General features: G+C 36.6%; 1 long non-coding RNA gene across 1 annotated transcript in view; it reads left to right on the top strand.

Moving 5' to 3' along the window:
- The first annotated feature begins 9,074 nt into the window (after positions 1-9,074).
- The window catches only part of LOC136846084 (uncharacterized), a 53,491-nt gene continuing 50,065 nt past the window's right edge, over positions 9,075-12,500 (top strand). Inside the window, exons 1-2 of the long non-coding RNA XR_010855320.1 lie at positions 9,075-9,244; positions 11,731-11,831. This is a non-coding gene — a long non-coding RNA (uncharacterized lncRNA). The remainder of the gene's footprint in view (positions 9,245-11,730; positions 11,832-12,500) is intronic.

Genomic DNA, 12,500 nt, shown 5'->3' with positions numbered 1-12,500 from the left:
ATCACATAATGGATATACCTGCCGACGTACGTTCACTGCTGCTAACTTGTTCCTAAGGTAACCTCCAAACACACACACACACACACAAACACACACCCGACGTACGCTCACTGATGCTAACTTGTTCTTAAGGTAACCTCCAAACACACACACACACACACACACACACAAGCAAGCACAGACTGACAGATAGGTTAAATAAAAAAATCTACTTAAAATTCTTTGGCGTAGGCAATATTACGGACATCTTTGATGATGTAATCATAAAAAGGTATGAACATTCACCTCAATTATATTTTTTATAAAACTTCGGAAATGTTCACCTGAAAATATCGTTGTATAAATATTTACACCACAACTTAAGAAACTAACTAAAGCAAATTCAAGTATTCTAGCGGCATCTCGACATTATTGACTATTTATCACGTAAGTTCATATATGAAAAAATAATGAGTATAATATTGAGTTTTAGTTCTAGGAAAAGCTAAGAGATGGAACGAAATATATCGCCATGCTCTGGTTAAATTAAAACACTGTACCGTTATTTTTCACTTCACAGGATAACTGACTCGGGTATATGTTTAATTCCAGAGAACATATTGTACGTTTTAAAAAAAGGAGGGAGGGGGCACTGTGCTGCAAGATGTATTAAATTTATGAGTAAAATTTTCTTTTAAGGAATCTCAGCTGGCAAAGAAATAAGAACATGTTTCATACGAATATCTGCTTTCCATCTACCACAACTGCCCAGTTATAGCCATACAGAACGATCCTGGTCGTTTATGTTTATGGTATTTTCCGTTATTATTTTATGTTTTACGTACTGTACATCCCCAAAGGGCTGGTACTAAACACGGCGCCCATTTTGCACGTAAACGTGCTTACGGCCTAAATGACTTGCGGCCGAAACGAGCCGAACTCATACAGAAAATGACTGACAACGACAGAAATGATTCGACAGCATTATATTACAGCTGATCGAAAAGGGGAGACAAGATTCATAAATCAAGATAAAGAAAGGGTAAAAGAAAAGAAAAAAGGGGTAAAAGAAAAGAAAAAAAAAAGTTTTACTAACAAAAAAAAAAAAAAGCAAAGCTTTTACAAAAACGCTGAGTTTAGCCGCCCTGAAAGAGAAATGAAGAAGTCCGCGAAACTCGGGAGCAAACAATCATTCCGCCGTGTTTTCCATTCTGTCCAGGGACGCTAGAACTCCATTAAAGAAAACTTTGAAGAAGACAGACAAACGAGAAAATCTCATAAAGGACCACAGTTCTTCGGTTTACTTTGTATAGGGAAGATGCTGCTACGCTCTGAATAGTCAACGGCTGAACTGCTTACTTCAGAGGGGAAACAAAAGGATTTAAGTAGACAAATTCTTCTGCATAGTAAGCGGGTGCCAGTTAGCGAGGGACGGTGCCATACTAGCTCGTTTTAACCATCATTTTGCATCTACCCAATCAGACCTACACAATCCACCCAGTTCCCGTGAATCAATTCAAAATCTCGAAGTAGCAAATATTAGCGGTTAAATATAACGTGCGCCAAACACGCAATATTGGCGGCCCAATAAATTCCGTAGCAAGTAACCGATATAAGTGGAAAATAACCAAAGTTCGTGGCCAATAAAATCTGCCCGAAACTCCCAATATTGGTGAAGTAATAGAATATATACAGTCCAACAAGCCAGTATCTGTAGCAAGGCTACAGTTGCAATTGTGCGTTATCGTATGACATCTGCTTTGAAAGCAGCAGGAAAAAGTATTCACACGAAGCAAAGTTTAGTAGTAAGGTGCTAAAAGGTAGAAGTACAATCGCCCATACCTCAAATTCGCTTTATCCAAGAAGTAAAAGAGATAAATAACGAACTAAAATACCAAATTAATAAATTTTTAACTCTGTGCTGGAAAGGAGGAAAACATCCAAGACCAGAATTATCGGAGGTGAGAATCAACGCGATATTAATATAAAAAAAATATATAAAATATATAAAAAGAACAACCTACTCAAACTTATGGCAGAACCATATGCATCAATATCCGTTAGGCTAGACATCATAAACAACTTCAGGTTCTGAAGAAGGCGTGACAGTAATGAACCCCGAGTCGTAACAAATCCGCTGATATCATCCTGTAAAAACACCAATGCAAAAAGACACCATGAATCAACAACTAAACTTTCAGCAGAATTTTTGTGACGGAGGAAATTTTCCAATGTATGAATCCCGAAACTAAAAGTACTTACCTTTCTCAGATGCGACGAAGAAAACATGGGTCGTTGCGACTCCAGTTCTTAACAATAAATCATCTCTGCTTCAGCGGCCCTATGAACGAAAAGAAATTTGCAATCAGTGATTGTTAATGACGTAAATTAACTAGTCAAACAAATCGAGTACATCTACGAAAGGAATGTTCCTTTTGTGAAATAGCTGTTGGAATAATGGTCATGTGAATAACTCAATTACCAATCTTACCTGACTGCAATCTCATTACAAACATAGGAGAGAATATAGAATTTAGGCCTAAGGCCAAGCGCTGGGACCTATGAGGTCATTCAGCGCTGAAACGGAAATTGACAGTAAGGAGGTCTGAGGCGTAACAGGAGGAAAACCTCGCAACTTGCACTATGAAACAATTGTTAGAGAGGGTGGAAAGTCAGATGGAAGAAAGAAAATATGGACGGAGGCACAGTAAACGGAATGAAAGAGGTTGCAGCTAGGAGCCGAAGGAACGCTACAAAGACCCTTAAGTAATGCCTACAGTGCACCACGTGAGGTGCACTGACGGCACTATCCCCCTACGGGGCATTACAAGTATATGCTCAATATAGCGTAACGTACTACAAAGCACAAAATATGCATTTGAAAAATCATACATTACAGACCACACAACACTGCCGAGACTGCTACGACCGCATAGAGAGAGAGAGAGAGAGAGAGAGAGAGAGAGAGAGAGAGAGAGAGAGAGAGAGAAATCACCATTAAAGTACGGAAACAAACTGATGATTAACGCAATCATGCATGATCACATTGAATAAAAAAACGAATAAAGAAAGTAAATAAATGAAATAAATAAATATTTCGATCGGAGCAAAATCATTCTTAAATTTCACCATTACCCGACCTCCGCCTCTCCCTTAGATGCCCTTGATCTTAAGTTTCACCATTACCTGACCTGCGCCTCTCCCTTATTAGACGCCCTTGAGAAAGACTGATAATCCATCGTATAATTCATAAAATTCTCTCTCCCAACTTAATTACAAACCATCTTCACATTTCCGCTCGGGTAGACGTCATTTTCCTCTTGGCCGAAAACGGGACCAGACAGCGAGCCCTTTTCTAGTTAGCACAAGAGGCCTCTCTGGTACGACTAAACTCCTGCTGTTACATTTGATCGTTATTATTGTTATTATTATTATTATTATTATTATTATTATTATTATTATTATTATTATGTGCAAACTCTCACATATGGAAACGATGAAAGGCCATTAACTTCAAAAGCAAGTCCTCGCGTAATAGGCGTAATTAACTTGATGTGTTTCGTATTAACTTTATTTACTCTTCTCCGTCATTGACTCTGAAGTAGGCTACACTCACGCCGCACTTTTAGGATATATATATATATATATATATATATATATATATATATATATATATATATATATATATATATATATATATACATGTATATACATACACACATATATAATATATGATTACATATATATATATATATATATATATATATATATATATACATAAACATAAAATATATATATATATACTATATATATATGTATGTATGTATGTATAATCTTTATATTCATCACGTATATATTTTCATTCATTATATATACATGTATATACATACATATATATATAATATATAACACATATATATATATATATATATATATATATATATATATATATATATTTATGTTTATATACTAACATCATTTATTTAAATCTAAAGCTAACTCATATTGTAGTCTCGTGGCAAATCCTCGCTGCTGCTGTTTTATAAGAAACGATAGCAGCTGATCGCTTCCTTCCGCCAAAGGCGCCTCTCATTTGATTACCCGCGAGAAAAAAAAAAAAAAAACTCATTTTGTAGCGTAACTCCAAAACAAAAGCGATTTCAAGTGTTGTCCTTTTTCTATTTTGCTGTAGACTGTATGCGTCGTAGTAAGACGAGATTGACTCCGCATTCTAATTTCCACTTGTTTCCGTAACAGGGCAGCCGGCAACGTAGTTATTTCACTGAATAAAAGAAAACAATGGTATCAATTAAGCAAATGAGTTCAAAGTAATTCCATTGTAGCATCAGTTTAACACTCTTTCGAAAAGGCGGAAGGAAAAACAAAGTCTGCCGCGCGCTTTGGATGAATTCGAGAAAAAGTGTCCTGTCTGTAGACGGAAATTCCTGTTTCAAAATATGCGGTTCTTTATTTCATTCGTGGTTTTTATGGGCAGCCTTTACCGACCAAAAACACACACACACATATATAAAAATATACATATATATATATATATATATAATATATATATATATACATATATAAAAACATATATATATATATATATAATTAAATATATATATATATATTTATCAATACAATAAAGTTAGTGCATATTCGTGGTTTTTATATTTATATAAAACACACACACACATATATATATATTATATATATATATATATATGGATATATATAATAAATATATATATATATATTATATATATATATATATATAATGTTAAATACATATAATGTTAGTGCATGTATGCATTAGTGCGCGTGTGCTTCAGTGTACAGAAATGTAGTAAATGAAACGTTATATACAATTGGACATAATATAAACTCTCTGGAACTTATATATATATATATATATATATATATATATATATATATATATATATATATATATATATATAAATATATAAATACATATATACATACATAAATCACGGTTCAAAAGGTAATTTTTTGTCACTTCGACGCATACATGCTTGACTTGACTAAAGACTGATTACCCATTACATTCAAAGTGATACAGATTTACCAGTAAAAAAACATTTAGATATTTTACAACAAAAAAGCAAACAAGAAATTTACCGAGACTTTACATTAAATTATATTTCTATATCTATCAGTTTTATCCATAAAGTAAGCGAAAGAAATGGAGAAATAAAAAAAAACTTCCGTTAATGAAAAGTAAATAAGAGAAACTGAAGAGAAACTTAAAAACGTAATAAATAAACAAACGAGTGGCAGAAAACTATAAAGGCGCTGAACGACGAGGAAAAATTAGTATAAGTAAAATGATCTCCTAATCCTCCGACAATCAAACATGACGGCGCCCAGTGACAAAAAAATTACCTTTGGATTGTAATTTCATCAACGAAGGACCGATAAGCAAGAAGAAGAGTGAGTATTAGACGAATTAAAACATTGCATATCGAATACTGTATTCCACGAGCAAAGGAGGGGAAACGGATAGCGAAGACGAATAGGCCTATATGAATTGTCTAGATCCAATCATGTATGTATGTACATATATACCAACAACCGTGAATTTCGAATGTGTAAATATTCTTCTAAACACCTATTCATGAAAATACCTACTCAGCAATACCACACGAACGAATACGCGCACTGGAGAAACGTGAGAAAGGAGAAAGGATTGGAACACTGGGAATAATCCGCGGGGAAATTTCGGAGAATTCCTAATTCCCTGGAATAGCGTCTTCTTCCCTCATTGTAATTTATTCTACCTTGAATCGGGCGGAAACAAGGAACTTCCATTCGCCTTCTAGGAAATAAAAGCGAGAGGAAAATATTTACAGGAAACGGAAAAATGCAATGAAACCAACGTTGCAACATCGCACATCATCTAATGCCGGACTCGGCTACTTTTAGTATCTTTTGGCCTCAGAAGAGTTAGTCGCGCTGTGCCGTTAAGGCCTTTACTGTAGGTTACCCAATTTTCTTTCGTTTCTCATATAGAGCAAGTTACATCCCAAGTCTCCTCTACTAATTACCTTGTAAACCTCAATTACTGATCACCTTCCATGAATTACCTTCTACACCATCACTAATCAGTGACTGTACATACATACATACATATATACATACATACATATATATATAGATAGATAGATATATATATATATATATATATATATATATATATATATAGATACCTCACACATATGTATATACATTATTAAAGCTAAAGTCCTCCTGGGCCTCTGTGTTTCATAGGCCGACAGCCAGTGATCTCCTGTTTCTTAGGCCACGTGGCCAGTGTGTGTGTTTAACTCCCCAGCCTGAGGGTAGGTATATATATATATATATATATATATATATATATATATATATATATATATATATATATATATATATTCAGTATATCAAACATCTTTCAAGAGCAAAGCTAATCGGACGAGCAAAAGTAAGCCTTTTCTGGAAGAAAAGTTAACAAGCATACAGAAAAACAGGAGGACAGATAGAATGGAAAGCTGAGCAGATAAATAGAAAGTAATTGAATTGCATCATCTTGAGGAATTCCCCATTTTCATTCGAAAACAAGTATTTGGAAAGCCAATCTTAAATTTACAGGAGGCGATGGAATTCTCCTGATAGGAATAAATAATTATTCAGCGTGCACAAGTATACCCGCCTGTAATTGACGTCACTTCCTTTCCTTTCTTTATGACGCTAAAACACATGCACAGACAGAATATTTTCAATGTTATTTTGCCTTAAAATTAAAACTTGCTATTGTTCTAACCTAAGCACACTCTTACAGAGATTTGTGACCATTCGGTAAATTTAATAACTCACTGGAGTATTACTTGCATATATTGATCTCTCAAAAGACAGGAAAAAACGTCCGTAACAATCCATTTTAGCAAAGAGACTTGAACGAATCCCAGAATAACTCAGTCTTTCACACCACTTAACGCTCAATGGGTGACTGTTATTTCCTTCTCCTGCCAAGAAAAAATAAGTTTCTTCTTTATTCCATTAGCCTTCACTTACAACCCTCCATCCTTCAAGAACCAGGACTAAGCTTCTTTCTTGTTTAAACCTATCCAATTTTCTTGCATTATCTTTCCTCTTTTTCTTGTTTTCTTACGACCTGAGCTAGATAAATGTCATAGATTTGCCAGTCTTACAGGCCTCAGCATTTTAAAGGAAAATAAAAAAAATAACAGTTACGACAGGTACACAAATATAGCAAGAAACAGCAAGAGATCAACAGGTCGGATGACGCCACAAGCCATTCGACGATTCCTCCATAAAGGAAAAAGGAAGAGCTCTGGAAGAGGTGACAAAAAAAAGAGAGCAAGAAATCGGAAAGGTTTTCCGTTATGCTGCAAGAAAAAAAACGTTCATTTTCCTCCTCCTCCTCCTCCTCCTCCCCCTACCACCCTTTCCAAAAGTGTCTCCTTGACAACTAGGAGCATGACAGGGCACCAGGGGTGGTGAGAGGGGAACCCTTATCGGTTTTTATCGACCTCTCGCACATCAACTCCCCCTCGTCAAACTCAAGTTCATGTGCCACGACAGGAGGATTGCAAGATTTACCCTGGGGAGAATCTTTCCCCTTAGACACCACTTCAATTTCCTTTGACCTAACGACGACCGTTTCAAATGATACAAGATGTGAACAGAAAAAATAAATAAATAAAACATTAAAAATTACCAACATCAAAAACACAAATACACTTGCACATATTATCTATAGGCCTACAGTTTGCGTATGTAAAAGGAAGGCTCACTGTGTCTTATGAAAAAAAAACTACAATTCTAAAGTGTCAGAAGGTGGGACGAGCTAGGGCTGCATGATAAATGTTGGTTAACAGGAGTTAGAAAGTAAGGGCCTTCACATCAAAGAAACGCAAAAGTTTGTACACGATAGAAGTGAATGACCTAGTGTGCATAGAGGGGTTAAATTCACCGCTTATGAGCCCTCCATCATCGTGAAAGAAGCATATAAAGTTGTGAAAATTTTCTTACCAGAGAAATCCATATATATATATATATATATATATATAGAGAGAGAGAGAGAGAGAGAGAGAGAGAGAGAGAGAGAGAGAGAGAGAGAGAACAGTAATCCTCTCATTTACCTAAGAAACCTTCAAAGATGTTTTCCGGTCCCACGAGAAAGTTGTTGAACTGCCACTGGGAGGTAAGAAACGCAGCCCATCACACACCAGAATGTTAGCCTTCGCCTAAACAATGCCAAGTCACGAGAGGAAAGTTACTAGAAATTTCTCCCCTGTTCCTTATTCACCTTAGGAGCCATATAGCTAGCTTTTTTTCTAATGGTAAAGCTGTTATCGAAACGTAGCTGGTTTCAGCAAGCAAATCTACATCTTTTCAAGTTCTCACACAGAACAATCGAAAACCAAGTGCTTGGGCTGAACAATGACCGCAGAGATGACCGTAGCCTGGGCTGTCATCTTCGAACTGTCAATCTGTTCCCATACCTTCTCTAAATGAGTCGTCCATCAGAAACCATATGACACTGTATTCTTGGGCACGCCTTCTATTGATTATGTATATCAAAATCCTGCCCTGATTTTACAACGCTTGAGTCTCATTTAGTTCTACTTGGCAAGTCAGTACCTGTCCCGTCATGCTTTCAAACAATACGTAAATTTCTTTATCATATTTGCTCCTAGCTACCACTAAATCATGGAAGATAATTGACTACTTATTACTTACAGTTTCCTCCAATCTTTACTGGTTTTGAAAAGTTTAAAACACCGAAAAGTTAGAATATATCCCGTTTTGCGAAATTCACAAACACAAGTGAAATCTTTACGGTCCACCATTGTACAGTGTTACCAAGTTTCGTAACCATGTCACTTGACTAACTTCGGTAAATATGTCTTTTATAAATAGAACCAAAAGCAATTGATCGATTTTGGTTAAATCTGGAATATCACTAAAATAGAAATATTTGTTTTAAATATTGAGTTTTACCGGATTTCCGAGAATAAATGAGCATAGTTGTAGTCGGGCATGCGATCGTGACCGTCGGTACTGTTTTCCAGCCTGTTTCCTTTGTCCACTTTGACAGGTGGAACAGCTGATATCATCAATCAACATTTATATTTGTCACAGTATTATTTTTCTTGAAGCTAATGGAAAGTAACGCCGGTAAAACATCAGAACGCAGCAATCGATATGGCACGTGCATGGATAAATTGAGGATTAGAGTAATTCCCAGGTTAGAAAATGAGAGTATTTATGTATACAGTGTGTTTTTCTCTGTAGGCCATGTTAGAGTGCTGTTTCTGAGGCGGCCTAGATTTGTATAGTACCTTTTTGGGGTGTATGTTATACTGGCAGCAGTTTTACCCTTCTAAGAGCCAGTCTCTTATGGTATGCAGAACTCGGATACTTGTAAATGTAACCTATTCTATAACGCAAACATTGCGCTTCTTAGAAAATAAAAAATTTTTTCAACAAAATTACAGAGGACAAATAGGTTCCCTGAATTTTTTTTACTATAAAGCTTAAATTACACAAGAAAATCAGACATTCGTTGCACAGATTCAGTTCTCTGCTGCATGGGAACTAGGCCTAGTCACAGCCACGTATTGTTGAAGTACTTTTTGAATAGGCCTGAGCTGGTAGCCTACCGTAAGAAGCACCTAACCTAGCGCCTCAGTTTGCTGCCGTACAGTGAATGTCTGATGCTTCACATCTTTTGCTCTTAACCAGAACCATAATTTAGTAGGCCAGTACACTTTCACATTACATAATTATAACAGTATAGACTTATGTTGTGACCTTAACCAGTGTTGCTCTTGACTAAAACCTGACTTAGGCCGGTCATTACACTTTCATCTGTCATGATTGTATCATTATAGACTTATAATGTTGTTGCAATTAAATAAAGATACATTTAAGGCAAACCCTTGACCGAAGTACAAATGAAATAAATATGAAACGACTCCATTCGCACACTTGAAGAGTAGCCACAATAAATGACTTGAATGAATCTGATTAGAATCAATAGTAAAGAACATTGTCCACAGTACATCAAACACACAAACTGTGCTTTCATACTGCGTGTTATTGAGCACTGATAGTGTTTTATTTTATTTTATTTTAGTTTATTAAGGCTACTCAGTGTCTTGATTTCTTAGACCTTATTATGGCCCAAGCCACTCACAGCATACTTAGGGTCAGTTGCTGATACTTAGAATAAATTTCCTAGCTTTGTGTATTTTACCAGAAGGTCATGTATAAAGTTCAGAGTATTAAAGGCTTTATACTTGTGGTTTTCATGGGAGAAAAGATTAACTAGAGTGTTTGTATTAATTGTTCATTCTTTCCACACGACCACATCTTTCCCACTTTTCAAATTACCTAGGTCAGTCTTTTCATCTGCACTAACTTTTTTGCACATTCAGTTATTCCAATGCCATAGATACTAGCAAGGTGCTCATTTTAACATCTTCAGTATTTTATCTTAAATTTGCATTCGCCATCAACACTTTGCTTATATAAAGGAGAGTTGGCTCTATAACTTGTTACTGGAACAGTATTAAGGTAGCTCAGAATATTTGTTTATGGTTGGGAACTAGAGTTACAGGGGCCAAATATGGGATAATCAGTGTGTAAGTACCAAAAAAGCACGATGATTATGGTCTTGGGCATGTCCTTGTGCTGTACCAGTGCTTGAAAGCAGCCTTTCTTGAGGCTGAACTTGGAGAAAATATTTGCTCCGTGCAGGTTGAGGGTAGGCACTGATCAAGCTTTGTCTGTAGATTGAGGCACCTGTAGTCTCCACAGGGGTGCCAAGAGATGTCAGGTTTTTTTACCATATGGAGTGGTGAGGCCAATGGGCTGGGAGGCCCATGTGTTTCCATTTCTTTGCCCTTCATTGTGGCAACTAATTTCTCTGGTGGCAGGCGGCAGAGTTTAGAGCAGGCTGAGGCCCCTGTTGTTTTTATAGGATGGTGTGTATTATGTTTCACTGTTATCATATGAGTTTTAAGTTCAGGCTTTAAAACCTTTAGGAATGCTAAGATGAAAGAAGAGGTGATTCACAGAATAGATGGAACAAGCAAAGCCTTAGGGTATGCGCAAAAGATTGGGAAGATTGCCAAGGTGTTGAAGGTGGCATGTTTAGCCAACTTTCCATTATGAAAATGAAATGTGGATGTTGAATCCAAATAAGAGAAACAAGGTTGGTGTTGCTGAGGTGAACTGTTTATGTAGTATAAGGACAATTCTGAGGGTGAGAAATGTTGAGATACATTGGGTTAGGAGAGGATGGATCAGGAAGTTTTGAAATAGTCTAATCATGGAGAAAGGATAGAAGACAACAGGTTAGTATGGGTGCATAATTCAGAAGTAATAACAAGAATGAGGAGAGGCTTACCTAGATGGTGCAGAAGTGATATTAGAAAACAAGGTCCATAATATTCAGGAAGTGCAAGTGCTTCCAAGGTAGAGATAATAGATCACGTGTGAGTGTATTGGTTCAAGATGTTGCTGATTAACCTTATGTTTAGGTGCATGGCTTGGCTAATGTTTCGGAAGTTTTCTCCACGTGAGGTCATCCCAGATCAGCAGTTAATGTGAACCTGGGAGTGACTGTTTTCTTTTTCTTCAGAAACCACCCCTTGGTAGTGGATTTAACTCTCTACCGCTGTAAAAGCACTACATACCAACGGCTAGTGACTCTCCTTTCTTTGACAGGTGTACGTTCATGGAGATCCATCGATAAAAGTGGAAAGGAATGACAAGCGGAACTGACAAAAGCAGTTTTCATTGGTCCCACAACGACACCTGATGTGAAGGTAAATCAGTTAAAGTTTCAGCACTAGGTATGTTTTTTTCCTGGTGGTATGACTTACCAGATACGGTATATTTTTCAGGAAACTGACATAAATCATAATTTCCCTGCCCGAGTTCGATCTCTGAAATGTGTGCTGCCAGACCACAAAAATATGTATCATCAGTACTAGTTCTAAGTTAAGGTTTTCCCTTTATGAGCCGTGATATGTAATGGGTTAATTCCAAGTAAGGTACTCGTACTTTTATCTCGCACATTTCCTGCTGTAATTCCCATTTGATCCAGGTTCTTCTCTGTTCAATTTCTCCCTTATTTTTTGGTGTCACACTGGTCCTTGTGCTGCTGCTTCCAAATCTTCATCTACTATGGACTGACTGTTCCCTCTCCCATTCTCCACACCCCAAGCCTTCTCAGTTTTGAAAAAGTTGTTTCCATTCTTTGGACACCAGATCTCTCAGCATCCTCTTCATTTGTAATATGGCACTTCCAAAGCTGTCCAACCAAGATTGGTTTCACCACCTCAGAATCGCCTCCAGTTTCATTATGTTGTATAGGACAGGGACAGAATTACAATGTTGTTTCTGGCAGGACAAAGAGATATAGTAAATCAAGTCCTGAAGTCTGTGTAGCTCTGTGTAAGAGTATAATTTCGTGAGCTGAACGTGCTGTTTGA

This window comes from Macrobrachium rosenbergii, chromosome 14 (genome assembly GCF_040412425.1).
Source record: "Macrobrachium rosenbergii isolate ZJJX-2024 chromosome 14, ASM4041242v1, whole genome shotgun sequence".
NCBI lineage: Eukaryota > Metazoa > Arthropoda > Malacostraca > Decapoda > Palaemonidae > Macrobrachium > Macrobrachium rosenbergii.
This window is presented reverse-complemented; position numbering and strand designations above follow the sequence as displayed.